The 25,821-nt window shown below is 41.2% G+C and overlaps 1 long non-coding RNA gene across 1 annotated transcript in view; it reads right to left on the reverse strand.

Moving 5' to 3' along the window:
- Positions 1 to 281: 281 nt before the first annotated feature.
- The window catches only part of LOC128851181 (uncharacterized), a 31,629-nt gene continuing 6,089 nt past the window's right edge, over positions 282 to 25,821 (reverse strand). Inside the window, exons 3-4 of the long non-coding RNA XR_008448459.1 lie at positions 2,915 to 3,038; positions 282 to 1,940 (exon numbers count right to left, since the gene is read on the reverse strand). This is a non-coding gene — a long non-coding RNA (uncharacterized LOC128851181). The remainder of the gene's footprint in view (positions 1,941 to 2,914; positions 3,039 to 25,821) is intronic.

Here is a 25,821-nt window from a genome sequence, read left to right on the forward strand (position 1 = left end):
TCCCAGATGCCGTCCTACTAGCTATTTTTTCAGTTACAACTACAAAAATTAAAAGAAACCCATATAATTCAAATTTTTTAAAATAAAGCCTTTTAATTTTAACCTTAATTTTGTTGAGAGATAGGTTATGTGCATATGCTTATATAACCCTCTTTTTGCAATACAAAATGTTTGTTATCTGGATATGTGTTTTGAGAACATGAGGGGTTGTTTTGCTACACAAATAAACAAGCAGAAGAATGAATGGAAATACTGTTCCCTCAAGAGTCCCTCATTGATAAAATACGTGTCACATACCTCTGCCTAAAGCACACAGACACACTTGTATAGCAACATGGCAAGTGGCCCACTAATCATATTCCAAGTAAGTCCTAAAAAGGAAAATTTCTACAGTCTTCAAATCTATAGAGGAGCAGATGGATGATGGTAAACTCTAAGTGCTTTACTGGCTGCCTGCCTGCCATCCTCCGAACAAGGACTAATAATAATACCACTTAAAAGAGCTGCAGAAAGGTTAGATGAGTTTCCCTGCTGCAATTTGCAAATAATCCAATATCTGAGTTTATTACGCTCTTTTCTATGACAGTGGTCAACGAATTCCTGGGTGCCGTATGTTTACCCACTGACACAGGGTTGTGATTACCTTTCAGGAGGAAGAAATCAATAGATTCAGTCTGGGTCCTCCTGAAGTCACTGGCTGAATACAGGCAAAGTGTCACCAGCCATTCCTTTTTACAATAACTCCCAGTCTCTTCAGTCAGGGGGCAGGGATCAAAGCTTGCTTCCACTCACATTCTGGCTTTTTCTGCGTCTTTTTAAGGCTTTCTAGATGGGAGCTTGGAGCCTCTGGTGTTGCGCATGAATCAAGAGAAGCCCAGTCTCACCTTGAACACCTGGGCAGATATGTGGTTAATCCTGGACTGGTTTACACATCTGTACCACGATGCACAGCTCTGCTATGGCCAGGAGCTCTGGACACCTGCTCTGCAACCACCTCCACCCATGTGGCTTGGGGCTTCATGCTGCTGCTGGCCTGGCATTGTGCACAGCCTCAACATTGCAGCCACTTTCATCCCCAGCATAACGTCCTACTCTGAAGGAGGCAGGCATGGCGTTACAATAAACGCAATGAATCCTCTTTTATTAGACACCAATAGGGCTCAGACAGTGCTACTGCAATGAAAGAGCTGGTAAATAACTCTGAATATATGGGTTCCCACATTAAGAGGTTTGATACTCCTCTTTTTTCCTCTCCTTCAATTCTTGTGTTGTGAGATCTGTGAATGTTTGAGGTCAGAGTCATGAGCCACCACTTTCCCCTCCCTCCTTCTGAGGGTTAATAAATGCAGATTTGGATTTTACTGACTGAGTGGCACACAGAAGGCTTTGTCTTTACATGAAATGGTCATCATAGAAGCTACATCACAAAACAAAATGATTTTGGAATGATTTCATTTCAAATATCTTCAGAAAACATCTGAACAAAAGAAAAAGGAGGCTTGTTACCTAGAAAAATTTCTATGGTGTTTGGATCTACTTGAATTGATCTGTGTAATATGGAAAACACTTCTGCTTTTCCTGAACCTGAGATCTGAATGAGGCTAAATGGCCCATCCTGGTCATTTCTTTACTTGTTTATTTCTTTCCTTGTTTTCCTTTCCCTAATCAGCTCTTTAGAAACGGTTATTTTTTGCATTTTAACTGTGACTAAACAGAAGTCATCCAGCCTGAAGCCTCCTTATTGGTTCCTGCTCAGACCATTTGCTTTCTTGGTGAGAGGTTTGGTCCATTTGCCAAGAATCTGGTCACTGTATGATGACTCTTGCAATCTCCTGGGCAGGGCAGGCAGGCCGTGATGCTCTTGTCACCAGATGATGTTACCAGCAGGTTTTCAATCCTCTAGATCATCTTACATTTTGATGATGATATGACATCTCTGCCTGTTGCCAAGCAATCCAAACAACACAGGCAGGGTAAGCATTTGCTGTGCAAGGGCTTTTTTACACTATTGTTTAACATCCAATGGAAACAAAATAAATCACAAAACCCCACCCACAGCACTACACTGACCCGCATTTTGTGGAGTCCATTAGTATTTTCTTTCCCCTGCAGCAAGAGCTGCCAGCACTCCCCAGGGAAGAGCACACCTCACTGCATTCAGGTTTCCACAGCAGATGTGGCTGATGCAGAGGGGATACGCACCCCAGCATGCAGGCACCCAGCGACAGCCACACACACACAGCACAAGGAACCCCAACAATCTCACGCTAACCTAAGGGACTGATTATAGCCACATCCAAACAGACTGGTGCAGGACTGTTATTACCAGGACTATCAATAGCAACCCATCTATTGTGATCATTTAATACTTTTTGTTACTGGGAGGCTCTGCATTGCTGGTGTTTCCAGTCAGCCTTTAAAATGTTGCAGAAGGAATCCCTGGAGCTATGGAAATGCTTTTCTTTTTCCATAAAAATTAATCTAGACTTTGCTGAGTTATGAACTTTGAAAATGGCAATCTTTCTCTTGTCCTTTCTCATTTTCCCTAGAAAAAGTTAGTAGCGGATTTTCAAACTAATTTATCATGACTGTTCTTGTGCTCCAAAGCATGTCTATGGTTACACAGGAGGGCTGGGACAGCTGAGGAGAGCCAGCTCCAGACTCACTGATAGGACATGCTCCTCCAGCAAAATCGCTGCCAGGACCTCCAAGTTGGCAGCATAAAAGCAGGTTATAGTGGCCTTAACTGCCATATGAGGCCCTTACAGGTTGGTTGGAGCTGATGATCTCAAAGGTCTTTTCCAACCTAATGATTCTATGATTTAGGCTAGACCAGATGTTGTGGAAATGGAAAGAAAGAGATACTGGGGTTCTTAAATTGTCCCGTCCCCTCCTGTCTCCCGGTGGTCCACACCTCATCCCAGGAGCAGTACCCTTCATGGCAGCTTTGTACTAACACCAGATGGTGTGGCCAGACATCAGCAGAAGTGGTAGAGGGGTTGCAATGCCGAGGAGTCAGCTTGGCCTTTGTAGTAGTACTGTAAAATGAACAAAAAGAGGCATAAGAGTTAGACGTAAAATAATTGAGTTTTTCCCTCTTTATTTAAAATTACATAGAAAATGACTTTAAGCAATACATAAAAGAATTTTATTTAGGCTTCAAAGTCAAGCATTGGAGATGAAGGAAAGTGGTGATTAGTGTGCAAGCTTAATTCTGTCCCCTGTTTGCATTATGCTACAGAATCTAATTGTCAAATCACTTATGCCTCAGGGAGAGCCCAAAATGGAAGTTCAAGAGGCAGAATCAAGAACAGTTTAATGCAGCATTGATTTCCTAACTTTGCAGTACACATTTTTGCATCCTGAGTAGCTTTTTTAAAATACAATTTATAAGATAAAGCAACAAAAACCTGCAGGTAAGGTACATTTATTTACGAATGGGAAACTGAGACATGGAACAATTAAGGAACTTGTTCAGCATCACAAAAAAAAATGGCAGTGGCTAGGGAATTGAACCTAGTTTCCCAGTAGAGTTTTTGATCACAGGAAGCCGACTCACAGTAGAATTTTTCTGTGCAACTGTTGTTTAAATTAAGATTATATATATAAATAACTTTCATCTATAATGCCTGGTTTTTATATCAAATTGCCAATTCCATTTTCTCCTATACTTTAAAGAAAAGAAGTTCACGTCCTAATCCATGTGTAATTATGACTAGAATAGTATAGGAACATCCTCTCTGTATTTTCTATTCTTGTATTTATTGCCCATACAGAATTTTCCTTGCATTCATTTTCTTTACTGAAAGATAAAGATGAGGAGGGGCTCTTTATCAGGGAGTGCAGTGACTGGATGAGGGAAAATCGTTTTAAGCTGAAAGGTTTAGATTAGCCATAAGGAAGAAATTCTTCACTACAAGGATGGTAAGGACTGGAACAGGTTGCCCAGAGAAGTCATGGATGCCTCATTCCTGGTGGTGTTCAAGGTCAGGCTGGATGAGGCTTTGAGCAGCCTGATCTAGTGGGTCCTGGTGTCCCTGCCCATGGCAGAGGGATTGGAACTGGATGAACTTTAAGGTCTCTTAAAACCCAAACCATTCTTTGATTTGGTGGTTCTATAAAGATAGAGTTAAGAAAATGATGGCACTAAGACAAGCCTTTCCTGCAGTCCACCCTTTCCTCCACACCACCCTCATGATTGTGGGGGCCATGTAAGTCTTTCTGCATTTCTGGTATGTGATGCTCAGCACCATTTTCCAGGAAGAGTAATTTCTGTCTTTGCACATGGACACACAGAGAAGGAGAGCCTGGCACCAAGCTGGCCTTGGTAAAGAAGAAGGTGATACAGTTCAGCCATTTGCAGTCTATACTGGCCCCTCTGGCTGATGTGGATGGACATGGCCACAAAAACAAGCATGTCTGCGAAGCTGTTCTGAGGTCTGGCAGTCTCAAAAATCCTGCTCAGTAGATAGCTTTTGTGGAGAGCTGGGTGGCCTCACACAGGTCTTTCTGGGTCCAGGAGTTGCCATGAAGCTGCTCTGACCACTGAGCACAAAGTTTTGGCCTCGCTCAGAAGCAGACTCAGTGGTGGGGTCTTAGCAGCTTCAGCAAAAATTTTGTGGCTACATCTCTACATCCAAAACATCTTGTCCAGGTGCCCCATGGCCAGTGCAATGCCTGCAGAAGGACAGAGTGGGAACAGATCTTCTCTCTTCAGTTAAGGAGCTTTTTCTCCTTCTCTCCTTCTGCCAAGTGCCCAGCGCGGACCTCCTAATGCATGGCAGCACCTGGCTAACCCTGTCCCTACAGGCACCACAGTATCCGTGCAACCTCAGTGAGAAGAACTCTTGTGCAGGCACCTGGGATCCAGGGCAGGGCACCACGCACACAAGAACCTTCCAGCCATTAAATCCAGGACTGGAGCCCTGTACTTCCTTTCAAATTTCTCTAGGAAATGGCTCTGAGCCCTGGGATATCATTCCAACCCAGGATACAGTTATGCAGCCTCTCATTGTTTGCACAGATTTGTTCTGCTGTTAGCTTTGTGCTTTGTACAAACAGCAGGGAAGCACAGGGGATGGCAGGGCAGGAAATTCCTGGTGCTTGGGCAGATACTACGCTGCGCTCCTGAGGGCTAACGTTAGAAGGGTTAACACATATGCCAGAGCCAGCAGGGATAAATCAAAAAAGTATTCTCTCTTCAGCCTCTCTTTATCTACATATATGGCCTTCAGCTCTGCCTCCCACCAGATTACAAACATATCCCTGCAGCTCCCTGCGAAAGAGCAACAGCTTGACTGAATCTTTCAGAATACTTTAGGTACAAGATCATCCTCCCCTTAGCCTGAACTCTGAATAAAACTGACCCGATGCTCAGAAGGCATCATGTAAGCAGCGCTTTTCTTTTCAGCACGTGTCAGTTCTTCCATCTTGACACCTGGTGCACACAAAAGCCTTCATTTACTATGGGGGTGCCTTGAGATCACTTTGCATCTCCCAACCCACACAACCACTTTGGAAACTGTTATCTCCTTTGTGTAACCTCTTGCAGAATAAAACTTGCCTTTCTCAGTCTTTCCAGGTCATCTTTCTCTTCCTTGGCCTCCTTGAGGAGACAACTATATTTCCTTTACATGCACACACGAATAACTCTGCAGAAAGCCGGAGACTTTACTCGGTACTGGGGGAGAAAGGACAAGTGAAGAAAGCTTGGCAATTGTTTCATGGCGATCTCTGCTGTGGGATCGGTGGGTTTATTGCAGCTCAGTACAAGCTCACTGAAGTGACCGGGATGCTTGGCAGTGAAAGAGGCTCAGCTCTTTTATTTCCTCTCAGAGTTGCTGTGTTTCCCTTTTGGTGAGGTGCTGACCATGGCTTTTTCTCCATGGTGGGCAATGGGTTAGAGTGCTTATAGAACCCCCGGTGGAACCAGACACAGAGCTTTGAAGTAACCAATGCTGATAACAACCTAATAAAGGATTTTATTTTGCAGCTTATCCCAAGGAGAGCCAAGGACTCATGCATGTGGTGAGGATCAGCTCTGTGCTCACACTCAGAGCAAATGCTGAAGACACTCACCCTGATATGGCTCCCATTGGGATGGATGGCTAACACATCAGCCAACTCCGAAGGGAGGAAGATGTAGGTTTCAGCCTTCTCTGTTTGACATCGAGAATGTAGGTCCAGATATCTCCATGCTAAAGCAGTAGCAAAGGCACTGCTGACCTTCCTTGTATCTTTTATGTTGTTATCTTTTCATGACCAAATGAAAGTTGGACCATTTGGTCATAAACTCCTGGGAACGTGTGGAAATGGACAACAAATCCCAGTCAGTTCATAACATAATTAATGAGCAGTTAATTGTCTTGGATGGGAATGCCTAGCTACAGGACTGCAGCATGGAGAGACACTGCACATTGTAAAAATAGAAAAAAGATAAAACTATGATATTAAAAAAAAGTCAGTCATCAATGGAACAGATGCTAAAATATTGTAAATACCCTGACAGACTAAGAAAAGCTTATAGCTGAAAAGGAATCTTATTTGTTAAAAAGAGGCTTAGACACATCTTTCTGGACTGGTTCTTCACCAGCTGTCTTTCCCCAGCAGCTGGGGTTCTGAGTTGGGCTGTAGTCTCTCCAAGTATGTAGTGCAACCTTTGACACAGGCAAAATTAATTCCTACACAACATTTAGCCCAGACAGGTTTTTTGGTTTTATGACAGTGTCCCACACTGACTGCAGCAAGACACAAGCACAGCCCCAGATTGGTAACACATCACCTGCACTCACACTCACCCAGGAGGCTGGTGATGTTCCATCTCCAATACCAACTAAGGGGCATCTCTGTCCTCATCCTGGGACTGAAGTCAACCCTCAGGCTAAGTCATCTTGGGATTTATAATGCAGTGGCCAGGTTGGAGGCTGGGGAGGATGCCCTGAGACAGGGGTGTACCTTCTTGTGGCCCTACTGCACTGTGGGCACAACCTGCTGTTTTTATTTGCATAACTCCTGTGTCAGGGCCCTCTGTGGTTTGCATATGTGAGATAACTACTGAAGCACAGTTTGGTCTCATTGTCTGTCTCCTGGGTCTGCCTCAAGGGCTGGATGTGGTGACATTTCCATGTTATCTAAATTAGAGACAACCTCATCAGCCCCTGACTGCTTCCAAGAAGGCAAGGCATTATGTCTGCTCCCTGTGATCTCCTGGGCATGCACCACCAGAGGGTTTTCGTCTTGCCACAGCTTACAAAATCTGTTTCTCACTGCAGTTTATCCCAGGCATGTTTACTGTTTTATTTCCTCCCTGGCTTTAAATGTCTCCTTACCTTACAGTGTTTATTTACGACTGGCTCATAGGAGTGATCGCTGGTCACACTATCATACATCCACCCCAACAGTGAGATGCAGAGCTTCACTCTTCCTATTGTTTCATTGCTAAATGACTAATTCATTATACATTAAAATGTCAGACAAGGTTTTGAAAGCCTTACTCACAAACATGAGCATTTACTCATATGAACAAGCTCCCTTATGTTACTGGTGTGCCTCTCATTATTGAATGAATAAAAGAGTATGGCTTCTCAGTCATGCTATTAGGAGGCAGAACTAGCTCTAATTTTGTTTTTGCCTATTCTTTACTCTCCCAAGACCTCCAGAAAGTCGCATCTACAAGTCATTCTTCCTGAGGCAGGCTGGAAGCATGTAGAACCACAGGCAAGGAGATCAGCACCAAGGTACAAACCTCTTGTGCAATCTTGCAAGTACATACATAAGCAAAAAGGGACCATGGTAGGTTGTTGGGCCAAATTTGTCCTTCATGTCAACCACAGGATAGATTTAACCATTCACCACTTCTGAGTGCCATGCAAAGCACAACTTATGCTGCTTTACTCTAATCTGAAGAGGGGGCATAATATTTTCTTAGGACTTCCTCAGTCTGAGGAAGCTTAAAATAACTGTAAGGTTAAAAATAGAGAGCAAAGCAATTATGACTAACTTGCAGTCTCATAATTCTATGGAAGATGAAGGTAACCTATGTATTCCAGGAAAGACTAATTCCGAATATAATGTTGCTTACCATTTCTGCAAATGTCACTCCGTCCTTGCTTTAAATTATTTTTTTTTTCAGTGGAATTATTCTGCAAGCATCTAATATTCACATACATTTCTATCTCCTACATATATGTATGTGTAATAATTCCAGCTGCATCGGTCCACCTCCCCTTCCTTTTTTTGGAAGTTGCTGTTGCTTAGAAAGAGAAAATGACATCTTCTGGAAACAGTCCTAATTTGGCAGGTATTTTCTTAGGAACATGGTGGATTTTGACCATCTGAAGAGACCTTACTTATAAAAAACCCTATTGCTCTCTCTCATTCAAGATGGTTCTGGAGATTTAAGATGCTAAGAAGCATCATCTTGGAGTGAAAAATAAATCTCACAATTTAAAATAGTGCTTGATTACTTTCAAAGATGTGATATGGGACCAATAACAGCAGGAAACTAAACTGAACTCAGTAACCCAAGTAGACACGTCTATCCACCTCAGGTGGTCTACGAAGCATTTCTCTTTCATAGCCAGGCAACCAACAGCTATGACTAAGGCTGATATTACACACAGCAAAGCAATGACTAGAGGAATCTATTTTTTTGAATACAGATGATGGCTGTGGATCCATAGCACTAAGAAACAAGTCAGTAACACTCTGTATTTAATATTGATCTTGTTGTATGACCTCTGGTAATTTGCAAGAGGAGTACAATTTGTAGCTCTGTTCATTTTGGTTTTAAAGTCACAAAAAACTAAATTAAACCTTTTTTAAAGAATTGTTTCAGTCATTAAGAAAATGGTACTTCTTTCCACAGCCCATTTTGCTAGCCATGAGAGTTACATCTTTTACCAGCATGCATGTCTCATTCAGATTTATTAGTGAGGGATGGTAAATAAATTTGTTCTAGGAAGTGAGCTGGAAAGTGGGCAGACTTCTGCCTTAATGCATTTAAACTCTTAAGTCTGACACTCCCTCTCTTTTCTATGTTTGAGCAACTTGAAAAACTTTATTTTAATATAGTTTGCATACACAGCACATATTCACATCCTTTTAAGTACAGTTATGTTTTTGGCAGCAGGGTGACACAACAAATGAGAAGCAATAAAAACAAAGTCCTGGGTTAGGCTCTAAATAACTGACTAATGCTCAGATTTTATGCTCCTGTTTAACTTTCACTGGCTTGAAGAAACAGAGTGGGTCAATTAATCCTCGTAATAGGAAGCAATTGCATTGCTGTTCCAATTCAGTCTGCAGAGGAAAAAAAAACTATGCTCTTTTCAAAGAAAGCAACTGCTGTACCAAGCCAGGGTCCTGAACAATTTATTTAGTGTCAATTTGTGACAGCCTCCAAGATCTGTGCTGCCATGTCTGTGTATTTAATGTCATGGACTTGGACATAATTGCTTGTCATGAATGTTGCAAAGTCCATTAAAGACTTTCTTCCCTCCAGGAGGGAACCAAACCTGCACCTGTGATCTGTCTGCATAGACCTGATGCAGCACTTGCACATCGTTTGTTCTACAGCCAGTCAGATACCGTGAGATATTCCTATATAGATTGGTCCTGATGACGTGCTGAGTAGCATGTTCACACAGAGTACAGGTATTTTATGATTCATTATCTATATTCCAAGAATGGTCCTATGTGTTATATACTGCAAACTGTTTATACTTTAAAGAAAAAACTATTAGATAAGAAATTTCCTCATTAGTCTTTCTATTATGTTCACCACAATAGTGTCAGAGGTCTATACCTTAAAAAAAGGAGGAACATACTGAATGTGGTGGTGCCTGGCTTCTGGATTACTAACAGACTGAGGATATTTTGCCATTACCTTGATGCTGGGAACCAACAATAGGCACAAAAATAAATCCTGCCAGAATTCTTTTAGACAACGACTTGTTTAATTTTCTGTTTTATAATTTAAATATGACATTTTTCACATATGTCTATTGCTCTGCATGAAATTATGTATGTGGGCCTGTGAGTAATGCCCCAGCACAATATAAGTCCCTGAGGTTTGTTTCCTCAGCATCTTTCCCTGTTACAGGCAAGAGTAGGTGGTCACTGAGCAGCATTAAAGCAAGGAGAGAGAAATTCCCATGACAGCTGCCTGCAGAGAGGAAAGACAGGCCCTGTAGCTGATGCTTTATTGATTGCAATGCAGACATACACTTTGCTATGAACCGATGCAGCGTCACTCTAGAGCAACATGGGAGAGTTTTTCTGCCAGGCTCCGGTGCAGGCTCAAAACATATCTACCTGCTGAACATCACGTCCCTTGCTTTACTGAGTATGCAACTGGAAACCTGTAGGTGCAAAGCTGAGGGGATTAATTTTAAGGTATGGATATAAGAAGATTTTTTTTCAATTAAAGTAAAAACACAGCTTAAAGTGTATTTCTTATGCATTCATGCCTAAGTTTTCATTGGGTCAAATTCACATCCCTCAAGTATGAATGCAGTAAAAGGCACAGGACTGCTGCAGGTTAGGCATAGGTCCCCTTCCACAGATTCACCACTTTCATAAATATTTCACCTGTGTAAAGAGTCTTGTGTCCCTCGGCAGGGACAGAAGTTTCTGCTTGATGTGTGAAGCAGCAGCAAACAAGGCTGCTCAGGATTTGTGTCAATAAGAAGTCTTGGTTTTGTTGTTACTTCAATTGATTGCCAGTTACATCTAATTAGTCAGCACTGTTACCAATGTTCATCCAGATGAGACTGAACTGGAGGAAAGCTGGTATTTCTAACTCATCATTTGCAACTGTAAGAAGGAAGATTCTGATGTCCTCTTATGAATATGACTGGCGAAGTTTAATAATTAATGTCTCAAAAAAAAAAAAAAGCTGATGAGGCGAACAATACTCATTTCCTTCAATGAAAAATCAGCCTTTCTGGTATGAACTAATTCATCATCATCTGTCTTGAATTACAGCACAACAAAAATTATTTCTTCCAGTCTTCTATGTAGCAATAGGAAAAGAAATAATTAGCATGGGATGACACAAATGCAAAGGGTGTCTTTAGCTCAACCTACTGCTAGTGTCTGCTACACTAGCCATATGTGGAATTCAATATTTTTATGGGAAATGAGAGCACTTACTACATTTCTCATTGTATAAATGACTCTGCAGCCACTGGTAAATGGGGTTACGTAAAGGCCTGCCTCATGGGATGCTATATTAAAAAAAAAAAAAATTGATGGAGAACATCCCATGAAAGGCCTCAACATTTTGCAGATTGAATAAAATTATCAAGGAATTGCAACCACAAGCTTTGCTAGAATATTTTCCTTTTAATACCGAATGACAACTCTCTTAAACTAGCATCAAAGGATAAAATAAAAAGGAAAAATAATTATTATCCTAAACTGATTCTGAAAGCAAGAAACAGTTTAGGAAAAGATAGGATGAGGAAAGGAAAAAAATGGGCTGTCGGGAAAACAATCTTCTCAATTTCCTAACTAGAAATTGTGTGAAGAGTGATACACAATAATCTCTTAGACTGGCTCTCTAAAGTTATACATCCAATTCTTATCAAGATTGGTTCAGAAGAAAAGACCTTATACAAAGCTAATACTGCTACTTGACAAATCCAGTATCTGAATGGAACACATCGTCGCTTTCCCAGTACTATGAAATGAAGAAAAAAATCTATTGGATTTCCTCTTCTCATATTATCTTCAATAGTGAAAGAATGATATGCTACTCAAATGCACTTTACTTCAATCACTGCTGAATCAAGAGTCCCTCCTGTATCCCCATCAAAGACTCTTGAAAATCTGCAGAATTTGAGCTTTGATTTTTAAACAAAACTATTGCTAGACTCTGTGTTTGAAGAGAAAAAAATGAGTGCAAACTGATGCCATACCCTGCTATGAGCTGAGATGGTAAATCAATACTGGTATAAAAGACGAACTCCCTCCCCATCTCCCACCTTTCATCACAGTAGGCTGCAGAATCTGAAGATTGTCTCTTAAGGGTGATTTTAGTGTCAATGTTGTTACCAATTCATTTTTCTGAGGAACATGGAAAAAGGATGGAGTGACCCTTCTGAGTCACTGGACTGACTCTTTTGCCATGGCAGTATTGCTACATACAACTCTCACTATAACCAAACTCTGGTTTTTGGCCCCCACAATTTGGATTAAAAGAACTCACTGCTCCAAGACAGTGGGTACTTTTTTCCAAAACCAAGGCTAAATGTATTCACAACCAATTTATACGCATTTGATTGTGTGCCAGTATCACTCTTCAGTGTAAAAAGCTCTTCTCCTTTCTTGATGTCGATTCCACAAAGTATTTAACAGAAATTGCATCCCTCTCAGCCTTAGTTTGCCAGAACAAGTAAAGTTCTACGAGTCTTCTTGAAGCTGGCACTCACCTCCCTGACCCGCTAGAATTGTACAGGCTGTTTCCAACTCACCATTATATTGCATAAATGGCAATAGTATTTTCACAGGTTTTTTGGGGAAAGCTTCTTAAGGGTCTTTCTTCTGCTAATAACGGCAGATCTGAGAATAAGAAACCAGTAAGAATTACCCAGACTGATGAGACTATTTAAAATACATCTATGGGCACTTGGCTGATGGAGTAGCAACACTTTTAGCTGCTAAGAGAGAACTGAACAGGCTGAGGTCCCCAGGCATCTCAGCCCACACACAGTTAGGAAAGAAAAAAGGGAAACAAGGAGCATTAGCTATTATTTCTTGAGTAATTGTTTTTGTAATATATATACTTCTTTTAAACCCTAAATGCTCTTCTCCTGTTCCTTTTCCCTGTCATGGTACACAGAAACCAGCAAGGAAAACCAGGAACTTGGCAGGGCAATGAGAAGGCAGGGAGCAAAGGGACCTGGTGAGCCTGGCAGCGGGGAGAGGGAGCTGGCAGAGAGGTCTATCCCAAGGACAATCCTCATCCCAGTGGTGCAACTGCAGGGTGCTCCTGTCAGCCTACTGCTGTACATCACTTATCCAAACAGTAGCCTTATGCCATCAATATTAGTTTCCCTGACGTCCCCACCATGATGAGAATTTGAAGGAAAGATACATTACAATGAAATGCAAATGGCAAATTGTCTCTGACAATGCCCATAGCTGAGCGGGCAGCATAATGGTACTAACTCAGGCTTCTAAACGTCACTGCTAGTGGTATTGATCTGACACCCATAATTGATATTAATGGGTTGTATATTCAGGTTAGTTACTCCCTTCTAAAATATCACCTTGAAATTTTCCACTGCTAATAGCACATAGTAGAGTCCCTTTCCAGAAGAGGCGATTGAAATGTGGTCAGAGACAGAGAAGTGAAAAGTAGCAGAGGTGGAGGCAGAAAGGCTAAAGGAGAGTGCTCGTAATAAGAGAGAAGAGGAGAGGAGAGGAGAGGAGCGGAGAGGAGAGGAGAGGAGAGGAGAGGAGAGGAGAGGAGAGGAGAGGAGAGGAGAGGAGAGGAGAGGAGAGGAGAGGAAAGGCAGAAGAGAAAAAGAAACTAAAATGGGCCATACTATAGACTGGCTTTATTTATATATAACGGTCACATATATCTTGCTGGGGATCTCTCAGTTACGCAGATATAGGATAATAATTTGCTTTTGCTACCAGCTTGATCCAGAAGAGCACTGATCCTCTCACCAAGGTGAAGTTCCAGATGAAGGAAAAAGCTCCAAGCACGCTTGGTGCCTCAGCTCACACAGACCTGAACACTACTGAAGGAGCATTTATCAGACTGCGGTAACACTATTGTCTGGAGCTCTCTCATGCACTGCACTGCTTGTAGCACCAAGTCACCACCAGAGAGAGCACTTCCAGATCTTTTGGACAGACAACACAAAGCTTGATGCAGCCTCACCAGTGCAGAGTACAGGGGCAGGATCACTCCCCTAGTCCAGGATGCTGTTGACCATCGGCCACCTGGGCACGCTGCTGGCTCATCATGTTCAGCCAGCTGTCAACCAGCCTCCCCAGGTCCTTTTCCACTGGGCAGCTTTCCAGCCACACTTTCCCAAGCCTGTAGTGTTGCATAGGGTTGTTGTGATTGAAGTGCAGGACCTGGCACTTGACATTGTTGAATCTCAGACAACTGGCCTCAGTCTGCTGATCCAGCCTGTCCAGGCTCTGTAGACCCTTCCTGTCCTCCTTATGTATGGATTCTAGATCAGGCTTAAGTTACCAGTTGGGTGGTTTTGTCTCCAAGAGTGAGCACTCAGGACCGCTTTCCCAACTTTTCATATTGGCCTAGAGACAGAATTACCAAGACTTGATGTTGGAGAAGTGAGTGCTGGAAGCCAAGATTAAGTAAAGAAATGCTTCCATTACAATACTTTCCTCAGTCTTAGGATGAAGCAAATTCACATGCCTACTTCCACAGGTTTTCCACAGTTATGTTTTTTTCCCCTTTTTCTCACTGGATAATTATTTTCTCCAAACTAGCTTGGAACTATAATTGCAAAAGTCATAGTCTTCCAGTGTCTGCTTTCCATGATTACTGACCCTATTGAGGATGACAAGGGGAACCAAGGATTTGCTGCCCTCATTTATTCCCCCCCTTGGAATGTGTCTGATAAAGACATGGCGCTCTGGAAAATTTGCTGATCACCTGTAATCTTCAAGAATCCCATGAAAAAAGTAATCCATGTAACCAGAAATGAGAAGAAAAGATGCATGTTATCTGAATGTAGTGCCAGTGCCCTCAGAACTTGTTCCCTGAAGGGTCTGAAAGAAACCTGATGGAGTATAATATTTGTTGAGATGTTTTCCCACTGCCCAGGAAATACAGTGATGATTTTACTGGTCTTTGCATGTTAATTATGTACACTATTAATGATAATACCCAGAAATCTCCTGCTATGTGGGTAGGATTAATGGAAGATGGTATTGATGCAAATATAGCTTTGCTTGCTGAAAGTGAGCTGGAAAATTTTTTCACATCTTCACTGAGCTATACCCTGTTAGGCACATAGCAAAATGTATTCAGAAGAGGATGTTATTTTAGTGCATCAAGAATATAAATTAGAATCCAAATTCATAAAGACAGCAAAAGACATACCTAGAAGATTGGAGAGGTTATAGTTTAAGACACACAATTGAGTTTCCCCAGTTTAATGGCGACCTGAGCCACTGCAGCTAACCACGTACATGCCCTTCATGTGTGGCGAACGTGAAGTAAAACACCGTGCAGAACATATTTGCAAGCTGGCATGAGCGAGTGTGTGCTCCAAGACAATGACCCAGCTGATGATCAGTCTAACCAGGAATCACAGTCCGTGCAAGTAAGGCAAAGGAAAGAATGCACACCACCTCGCTTCTCTGCAAGGTGGACACTTCCCATTTTTCTGTTTTAGACTCAGTGAAAATAGGCTGCTACCAGCACTCTCAGCCTCCAGTTCTCGGAAAGAAAGGAGGACCTGGCAGCATTCACTGAAGGGTTGCCAGCACCTTTGCTGGTAGCACAGTTGTGTGTTTGAGATGTAGATCTCCGAAGGTTTTTAAAGGTTGCTTTGATCTCTAGTGATGCTGAATGCAGCGTCTTACTGTGAATTTAACAGGATCAAGGAAAGCTCAGAACTCCTGGAAAATAGTCCACTTAAATCTACTGACATTAAATATATTCAAGGTTTTTTTCCTTGTACTAATTACTTAAGATTTTGAGTCAGCATCTTAGTATCAGTGATTGTAGACAAACTTCCGAAAGCAGTTCTATATCTGTCTGCACAGAATCAGTCACCCCATTACATGAAGAGATTAAGGCATATAAGCAGTAGAGACAAGAGCTAAACTGATGCCATATAAACCTTATCTGAAAGGGTAATCACAGTCAGTGTACACTGATACCACTGTTGCTAGCTTTCAAATCAGGCAGTGGATATCTCATGAGCTGTCGTTACCTTCTCACTGGATGATACAATTACGTTTGTTCTCTAAAGAGAGATGTGTAACTTGCTATCTGGGAGCTCCTGTGGATTTGGAAATACCCTGCAGCAGCAGCAGCAACTCCAGCTGCTGAAGTGCATTCAGGTTTCAGGGCTTCCTTCCCTGACCTTTTCCACATTGCTGAGCATGGCTTGATTTTTGTATGAAATAGAGTCATATTAAATAATAGTCTAAATCCACTTTTCGTAAAAGACATGGCCAAGTACCAAGGTAGTCTACACATTAAGCTCTGTATTAAGGTTTGTGATGAGCCCCATTGCTAGATCTCATTTTAACTGTTATCTCCAGTTCCTGAACTTGCACCTCCTGTGCTATCTCCCAACATTAATTGTACTGGGTCTGATTTTATTTACACCCATTAAAGACAGAAATCATCTTGTTACCCATCTTTAAGATAGATTTGAATTAAGAAATATATTTGACCTTTCTCTCTGAAGGAATTTCTGCTCGATGTATGGAAGGCTTGATTACATACACTATATACACACACATATATATACATAGTGCAAGAGCACTATCAAATACCTTCACTGTGGCCTTCTACAGCACGATTTGCCTACAGTATAACTTTGAATAGTCAGTGTACTTAGAAAGTCTCATTAATGATTACACTTTGGAAACATTTTAAACTGATGAGATGATGATTTTTCCACAAACTAGTAGCTTGTGTTGACATTTTTGGCATTAGATATCATCTTTTAGATTTCTGACTGTAAGCGACCCACAAACAGCAAAAAAATCTTAAGCTCCTTTTTATTTTGTTCAATTTTTCTTTGGTTTTTTTTTCTTTTAATAAACCCGCCTTTGTGCCTTTATCCCTTTCTGCTGAATTTGATAGAGGAAGGAAAGACACTGGGGTGCTGCAGAATTCATGGAAACAGGTAGTGGGCAGAGGAAGGAAGCACAAATTACTGTCTGTCCCAGAGAGAAGGGCTGTGGGTCAAGTCCAGCTGTGTTAAGCCGTAAGGTCCTGCTATGGGCCACTGAGGAGGAGCTGGGGTGGAAACCTCCACTCCTTTACTAGGGTAGGAAGGCAATGTAAAGGTGTCTCTGACTTGCCTCTCAAGCCCTCCAGCAGGGAAAGCCAAGTGTAATAATTCTGGTATAAATGTACCATATAAAAACAACCAGAGGAAAAACGTACATCTTTTATCTTACACTGAAACAAGAAGGATATAAATCCAAGCCAAACAAAAATCCCAGCAGTCATCTAGTTTATCATCCCACAATGTATACATAACTCCACCTGAAAACAGTAGGTATTCACTCTGTCTCCCTAAGAAACATTCAGGCCCATAACATACTACCAATTACAGTTGAAATCATGTAGGGATTATTTTAATGGTTTATTGACACTCTAGCAAACTAAGTACCTTGTTTTATTAGTATCATTTAAGTCTGTATTAGAAAAAGCATTATAGAATTTCACTCCTAATAACAGTAATCTAGATTTTTGAAGGAAAGGGAAAGCTGTCTATATGTCATTTCCATGATACAGCAACATAATAAGACATGATCCAAAAAGCATATGAAATGCTGATCATAGAATTGAGAGAGGTGCAATTCAAGTTTTTAAATGCCACTTTGTCCACAGTGGTAATTCACCCTTCATGTGATATCCCTATAATAATCAATCATATCTGCATTGCACAGATCATTTTTTTCCTTACAAATGCCTTTCCATGAATTTATCCATTGTAGTTGTGCCCCAGGTATTACCTCTTCCTCTAAATTTTTGAAGCTTTTTCCAATAAGAAAAAATAAAAATTGTTCATGAGTGGATACACTGTAATGTACAAAAAGGCTATTTCACAGAAAAGTGTCCACTATATACAATAATGGTGATCTGTTTTGCAACATATATTTTATGCTTTCAAGCTACATAAAAAGCACTCTTGCTTTGTGGTAATTAAAAACAAGACAACAAGACAAGTGTTTTCACTCCTCTTTCTGTAACAGAAACAAGGATGAAGGAACAAAAGTTTGGTTCATTCCTCATGACTGGAAAAATTACAACTCAAATAATGGGGCAGGTGGTGAGCCATTCAGGTGTCACTAGCAAAGGGTGAACAGATGACATCAGATCTTGCCATTAATATTATCTGGGAAGATGAGTAAACAGCAGTTCCTAAGAGCAGTAGCATTTGACAGTCCTTGCTTGGTCCCAGCCTGAGAGCCAGTAGCTCTCCTGGGACAGAACATCTACCAGCAGCAGCTCCATCAACACCAGTCCTGAGGTACCAGTCCCATCAGGGCTCATGGCTATCTCCTGCTAGCGACTTGAAGGTCCTAAATATTGAGTTGTCACAGACAAGGCTGAGCAGAAGGTGCAGAGAAACCCCTGGGGCTGGAGATGCAACCTGCCCAAGGCTTAGTGCCAAAGAGCAGGAACTCTTCAGAAGCAAAATCACACGGCCCACAAGGACCACAAGGTCCCCAGCCTGGCAGCAGGGGCCAGGGAGCACAAGGGGGCTGTGAAAAGATGGGCTGATGAGTGGCAGCAAAAATGAAGACATCTGGCTAAAGAAATGGTTGATTGTCTCTGGTGTGTTCAGAAAACAATATCGTTGTTAAATGAAAGCATTACATGAAAGAATACACCAAATTAATACAATTGGTATTTTCATCCTGTAAATGCACTCAAGCAAGATATCTACTGACTACTCTGGCTAAAAAGGCAATAATATCCTTTTCCCTCATACATGTGACATTGTCACATCAGGATTTTTTTCAGACGGACTCCTAGAAAACATTATAACGAATTTGGAGTCATCTCACCTATGTTGAATCAACATCACAAGTTAGAGAGAGGTGGAACCTTGGAAAAACTGGGAATCAAGTTCTTTCTTGAAATACAAACTTCCTCCCCCCCTCAGAGGTAATACACACAAGAAATCTAAGGACACAATTTAACTTCAAAAGGAAGAAATGTTTCTTACCAAGAACACAAAAAGTGCCAAAGCGCGAGCAAAGAAGGTTGGGGAAATGAAGAAATTACTTGACTCCTTTCCCTGGGCAGAATTTCATCTGAATAAATTATTTCAAGAGTGCATGACACTAAATCTTCTCTATTGCAGACCATCACACCAATTAAAGTGATGTAACCATACTCATTTTGGATGAAGGGTACTTTTACTTCATCTCAGGTTTGATTTGTTCCTAACTGATGCAAGCTACTTGATAAAACTCCAGTTTAATTTCAAATAAAAGTGTTTTAGATAGGTTTTATCTAAAACTGCTTAGAAGCAGTCTGTGAAGCTACTCCTATGTGACTTGCAGACCTCATATCAAAATGAAGTTGTTCATACACAGACTTGCACCAAAGATACCCAAAGGTTTGAATTCCACCCCATCTAGTTATTTCCCTGCTCATTATCACCCAGACAATCCTGTGGTCGTATACTCAGTTACCCTCAGTAGTTCAGTGCTATGTACATCTGGTAACATTGCAAGCCAAGGCAAGAGTCCTCCTGAAGTGATGCAGATGAGTTTTTTTTAAGGTCAGTAAATAAATCAGTTAAAAGAAACATAGAAACAGAGCAAGAAAAGATAATGAAGCAAGATCAAAGCTCGTGACTGAAAGATTGTGAGTTTTTGGGATGCTCTAATTGAAGAGTACTAAGCTCTCCTTCTTTCTCTGAAAGTCCAGAAAGTTAAATGCTTTCCCTCTTAATTATGCTGAAAGGGTATTTCTGTAAAATCTTGAAGATGTTCTTCTTGAAAACAGAAGGAAATCCTGAAGGCATTTTAATGCATAGAGTTGTCTTAGTTTTTAAATAATATTGTTTTCTTATATTGCTAAAGAAATGCTTGTCATCAGCTAAACATGGTATCTGTGGCATTCATGGCATGTCCTACAGAAACGCACAAGTACTATTAAATATCTGGTCCTCACAACACCCGATGAGGTAAGTAAATATTGTCCCGTTTCTACATGGCTAGATGTTATGTTACCCTGTTTCTCTGGATGATGATGAGCCCGAGAAATTACGTCAGCTTCAAAGCACCTGGAAACCAACAGACCTTAGATGGATGCCTGTACTTAAAAGCATTAAGAAAAAGAGAAATAAAGTCATTTTAGGCCTGGGAACTAAAGTTCCTAGCTGTCAATCCTGACCTGAATTTTATGGGCTACTTAAAACACAAACGTAAAAGCATGTCACTGGAAGTTAAACAGCATAGGGATGATTAATCTGAGCTGCTGACACAGGGTTGTAGGCCAGTGATGTTGTGTTTGTGGAGTTTCAGTCTTTTCTCTTAAGAATTTCTCTAAGGGCCAGAGAGAAAAGGGGGCAGGAAACACTGTCTACTGTTATTAAAATGGTCCACTGATCTCATGCCTTTAAGGAGGCTTGGCCAAATAAATAGTCAAACATTAACCTTTTTAGCTTAGAAAGGAAAGAAAAACATCCGTGCTCAACAAAAAGCAGTAATGTGGTGAGCCCTCCTTTGTCTGCGACTCCAGCTTGCGTTGCCCAGCTGTTTGGTCCCCCTCCACTGCCAGATGTGACTGCTCACAGCAGCACTCACCATAGTGTGCCTCTGACCACGTCAGGGACACCGAGCACCGGCCTCTCATTTGAAGGGCATACTTTAATTCATTAATTTGCTGTGTAAGTGATTTGAAGACTAAACCGATGACTTCAGTATTTGCAGTGAGTATACAGAAATCAGAACAACTTGTGGTTAATCTTGTTTCCAGCACTGAATTCAACTTCCATGTAATTATTTAACAAAATAATGACACAAAACCACAAAAAAAGAAGTTCCTCTTCTATGCTGCACTGAGGTACTGCAAAATCACACACCAGAAATTGGGGATGGGGCTTCGTGTTGGAGTCTTTGTCTGCAAAACCATGGTTGTGTACCATCCCTGGCTTTGCTCATAAACCAAGTAAGGAAATGGCATGCGAAGAAGAAAACTTCTGGGCCATTTCATTGATAGCTATGAAAATAGCAAAGCTCACCACTTCAGCCCTGCAGGAGTTTTTCATTTGCAAAGGGCCAGTAAGAACAGTTTTTGCGGGTTAAAGTTTTAAAAGACAGTAGCAAGCCAGCCCTTTCAGGAAAAGCATTTCTGTAGAGAAGCTTTAGTACAGTTCTCTGAATATTTTTTCCTGGACTCAGCAAGCCCTGAAGGACTTCAGCCCATAGAGACCCTGGTATTGCAAACTTGAACAGAGAGAAATGCTAGAAGACATTCTTCAGGGCCTTATGGTAACAGTGGAAGGAAGGAATGGCTTCTTCTGATACAAAAATAAAGAAGGAAGAAATGGCTCCTTCTAAGACAAAAACAAGTTTCAGGACAGGTTCAAATCAGAAGATTTTCTCACAAAAGCTATCAGCTTCCCTGTGGAGACAGCTCAGAGCTGAAGAGCCTGGCCATAATGAGACAAGCACCTTGGGGCAACTAAAGAATATAATGAGTGTTGACTTAGCAGAGAGTGTCCTTGACACTGCACTACAAGAAGGACATTGAGGTCCTGGAGTGTGTCTAGAGAAGGGCAACTGAGGTGATGAATGGTCTGGAGCACAAGTGTTATGAGCATCAGCTGAGGGAACTGGGGTTGTTTAACCTGAAGGAGGCTGAGGGAAGACCTTACTACCCTCTACAACTACCTGAAAGGAGGTTGTAGTGAGGTGGGTATTGGTCTCTTCCTCCAAGTAACAAGCAATAAGACAAGGGGAAAAGGCCTCAAGTGGCACCAGGGGAAGTTTAGATTGGGTATCAGGAAAAATGTCTTTACTGAAAGAGTGGTGAAGCACTGGAATGGGCTGCCCAGGGAAGTGGTGGGGTCACCATCCCTGGATATGTTCAAAAAACATGTAGACGTGATCCTTTGGCATATGGTTTAGTAGGCATGGTGGTGTTGGGCTGACAGTTGGACTTGATGATCTTGGAGGTCTTTTCCAACTTCAACGATTCTATGACTCTATGATTTGCTGAAGGCTTGCTTTTTTGAACAATGATCTGGATCCTGTTGAGCCAGTACCAAGGCATACAGACTAGCCAGTTACAAAGATTTAAGACTGCGTCTAAGTATTATTTACTTCTATTTAGTGGAGTTACACTCGTACATGGATTGTGACACTGACAGTGACAGTGACGGCAGTATTTTCTGAAAAGGCAAGTAACTACCTCTGAAAAGAAAGGGCTTTCTAGCTTTCAGAAAGACATAAGAAATTACTTTACGCAGTTAAGTAGTGAGATCAGTAATTGTCATGCCTTTACTGCTATTTGTGCAAAATTGCTAATGGTAGATGTCAGATGTAAGACAGTATGCAATTCGAGCAGATTGTAAAGATAATAATAACAGCTTCTCAGAACAAAATTCAAGCTTTTTTTGTTTGTTTGTTGATAAGTAAGAAAACAAATGTAAATGTAAAGGTGGTGCCACAGACACTGGGAAAGTGTTCCATAATATTTCCACTGCTGTTTATATGGGTCAGCATATGTTTATTTGGATATGGCAGCAAAGAACTATTTTTGCTTCCAAGAGTCACTGATAATTCAAATTCTGCACCTTGGTGGCATAAAGGCTCAAGTCTTACCAGTAGTAAAGCAGCTGCCGGGTCAGATGAGAAAACAAGTAAAAGAAGCTTGTGGTTTTTTCTGCAATCGTTGATACTTCAAATCACAGAATTATTCAAATGGTTTGGATATATATTTGTTACTCAGTATTAACAAAGAGCCACCTATTATCTCCTTGTTTACCTTTATGAAACCAAGAAACTCTGCTCAGACTATCTCAAGCCATTTAAAAGGGGAACGCTTTGAATTTTTACAATGCATAATCATTGCAGATGGTAACCTTTATCCTAACTTCAATTGACAACAATCAAGCTGAAATGGATGTAACCTATCTCAGACAGTGCAAATTGTGTGAACTGCTCAGTAGTTAAAATATTGTTTGTAATAAAAAACCTTGGTAATTTTTCCTCATTTTCCAAAGAATTTAACTTTTGAAAAGGACATTTCATGTTGTTTGCCGTGAATCCATGAAAATATTCAGCCATGTCCAATCAGGAGTTTATCAATGCCATAGCAAAAAGAATCTTCAGATGCTTTACAGCTACTAAAAGTTATTTTTGTACACTACTTGAGCATTTAACTGTTGCAATTCTAATGTTTTTAAGGAAAGGTGAAGATGGGAATCACAGAGAGGAACATTAAGTGAGAGAATATTAGTTATATTGCTTGTACAGTGTGGCAACAGTTCTGTATGACATCATCTTAAAGCAACAATTTGATTTTTGTTTGTTAGAAATTATGATATAATTCAGTAACTGGAGGGTAAGCTACTAAAAATTATTAGTTCATTTGCCATACATGTAAGTTTTATTGAAAAGAACATTACTGGAAAACAAAAAAATGGAAAAGAATTTACTCTAGGAAATTTGGTCTTAAATAGTCCTTTTCACATTTTTATTTCAGTAGATTGAAGAATTTGCTAAGTCTAGCTGAAAAAATTTAATTGAAGGAAAACTGCTGACTTTTCAGAAAGCAATAAGCATCACTAAAGTTTCAAATTTCAACAAAAGAGTGGACAACTGCTATTCCTGTGAGATGCATGGTGCAGTGAGAGAGTTCATGTGCATGTGTTGGGAACCTTGTAGTAGAATATCAGAACATTTCCTTCCTTCGGTTGCCAGTTCCCTCATTTTCTCTGAATTTGTGAAATATATTATCAATTCTACCTCAAAGGTAGCAGTAGAGAGGATTTTTTTTGTGAGTAAATAGGCTTAGTAGGCTGCAGGAACCTAATAAACGCTTTTTATGTGAGACCAACCTTCAAACCAAAGTTAATTTAAACTGTGCCAGTTTTATTAGAATTTTGTTTTTCATTAAAAAAAATGTATGAAGCATATTAAAATGCACAAAGTACCCCTCTAAAAAAATACTTTAAAACTGATGTTAATCAAATTGTTCCTCTAAGAACAATGGAAATGCAAACTGGAAAAAGAAAGATCAAGTATGTTAAGATAAATTATATTTCCCAAGGTTTCCTTTTTCTTCCTTGTCTTGTGTGGTACCTCACTTCTAGCCAATCAAGTTCTCTTTTATGCATCTTAGCTCAAATCCAGTTTTATCAGCATGGGAACTAATATGCCACACTATGTGCAGAAGGAGCTCAGGCATGAATTTATGTTCCCTGCTGCCAGCTATGCTACAGCGCCACTAAGGTCTGGTATCCAGACAGGCGAGGAAAGGAACTTCTCTGTTCCCCCAACTCTAGAGCTCATCTACAACAATGTTTAGAAAGAAAATTACTGAAAGTCATAGTTCCTTTCAGCTGTTCAGGATTTACTCACACGCTTTTCTGTACAGAGTTTGGTCAGTCTATCTACAGCATTCATTTGACTTCCCTAGGATTCACTTGCATAAACTACAGTGAATTAAGAGAGGGACTTCTAGAAGTGGGCCTCTGAGAACCTCATAAGGTTCAACAAGGCCAAGTGCAAGGTCCTACACCTGGGTTGGGGCAATCCCCGATTTCAGTACACAATGGGGGATGATGTGCTAGAGAGCAGCCCTGCGGAGAAGGACATGGGGATGCTGGTTGATGAGAAGCTCGACATGAGCCATCAATGTGCGCTTGCAGCCCAGAAGGCCAACTGTGTCCTGGGCTGCATCTAAAGAAGCGTGGCCAGCAGGGCGAGGCAGGGAATTCTCCCCCTCTACTCCTCCCTCATGAATGCTGTGTCCAGTTCTGGAATCCTCAACATAAGAAGGACATGGAATTGTTGGAACGGGTCCAGAGAAGACTACAAAGATGATCAGAGGGCTGGAGCACCTCCCGTATGAGGACAGGCTGAGAGAGTTGGGCTTGTTCAGCCTGGAAAAGACAAGGCTCCAAGGAGATCTTATAGCAACCTTCCAGTACCTGAAGGGGGCCTACAGGACAGCTGGGGAGGGACTGTTCACAAAGGCTTGTAGTGATAGGACAAGGGGCAATGAGTACAAACCTGGAGAGGGGCAGATTTAGACTAGACACAAGGAAGAATTTCTTCACTAGGAGAGTGGTGAGACACTGGAACAGGTTGCCCAGGGGAGCTGTGGCTGCCCCATCCCTGGAGATGTTCAAGGCCAGGTTGGATGGGGCCTTGGGCAGCCTGATCTAGTGGGACATGTGGGGCAGGAGGTTGGAACTAAATGATCGTTAAGGTCTCTTCCAACTCAAACTATTCTATGATTCTACGATTGTATGATTCTATGATTAAAGCAGAAAAACAGACACCAAGATAGGCACTGATTTACATCTGTTACATACCCATGCTAATTAAAAGGATCTAAGGTGTCCAACCAGCTTGGAGAAATGGGCCTTGGTGCTTGCCTGGGTAGCAGAACAGAGAATGAAAATCAGATGTGAGCAGTGCTGAGTGGCCATTTTCCCTTTCCTTTACTCTCCTTCCCTTCCTCTTCCTTCCCCTCCCCTTCTCTTCTATCCCCCTTCCCTCGGAGAGGAATTAGAAGATGAGATTGGCTTTAATTTTTAAGTGTTAAATGAAATTAGATCCCAACTTGGAAATAATTACAGAACCATTAGCATGCCATTTGGAGGTAACTTGATTAATGCATCTAATCAATTATTTTTTGCTATTTGCAGTATGGCAGCAGGTAGCCATCCAGCCACAATTGTAGTAGATACTGTAACAAAATATTAAGCTTCATGACCAGCATATAAGACACAAGTAGACAGATGCAAACAGAGGGAGTGGGAGTGGAGATGTGAAGGGTAAAAAATAAATTGAATTCAATAGGAAAAACCCCCAACGTCTTTGCATAAGCAATTCCAGACAAGCATGTTCATCCCATCCCACAGCAGGATTATTTCCTTCAGC

This window comes from Cuculus canorus, chromosome 2 (genome assembly GCF_017976375.1).
Source record: "Cuculus canorus isolate bCucCan1 chromosome 2, bCucCan1.pri, whole genome shotgun sequence".
Classification (NCBI taxonomy): Eukaryota; Metazoa; Chordata; class Aves; order Cuculiformes; family Cuculidae; genus Cuculus; species Cuculus canorus.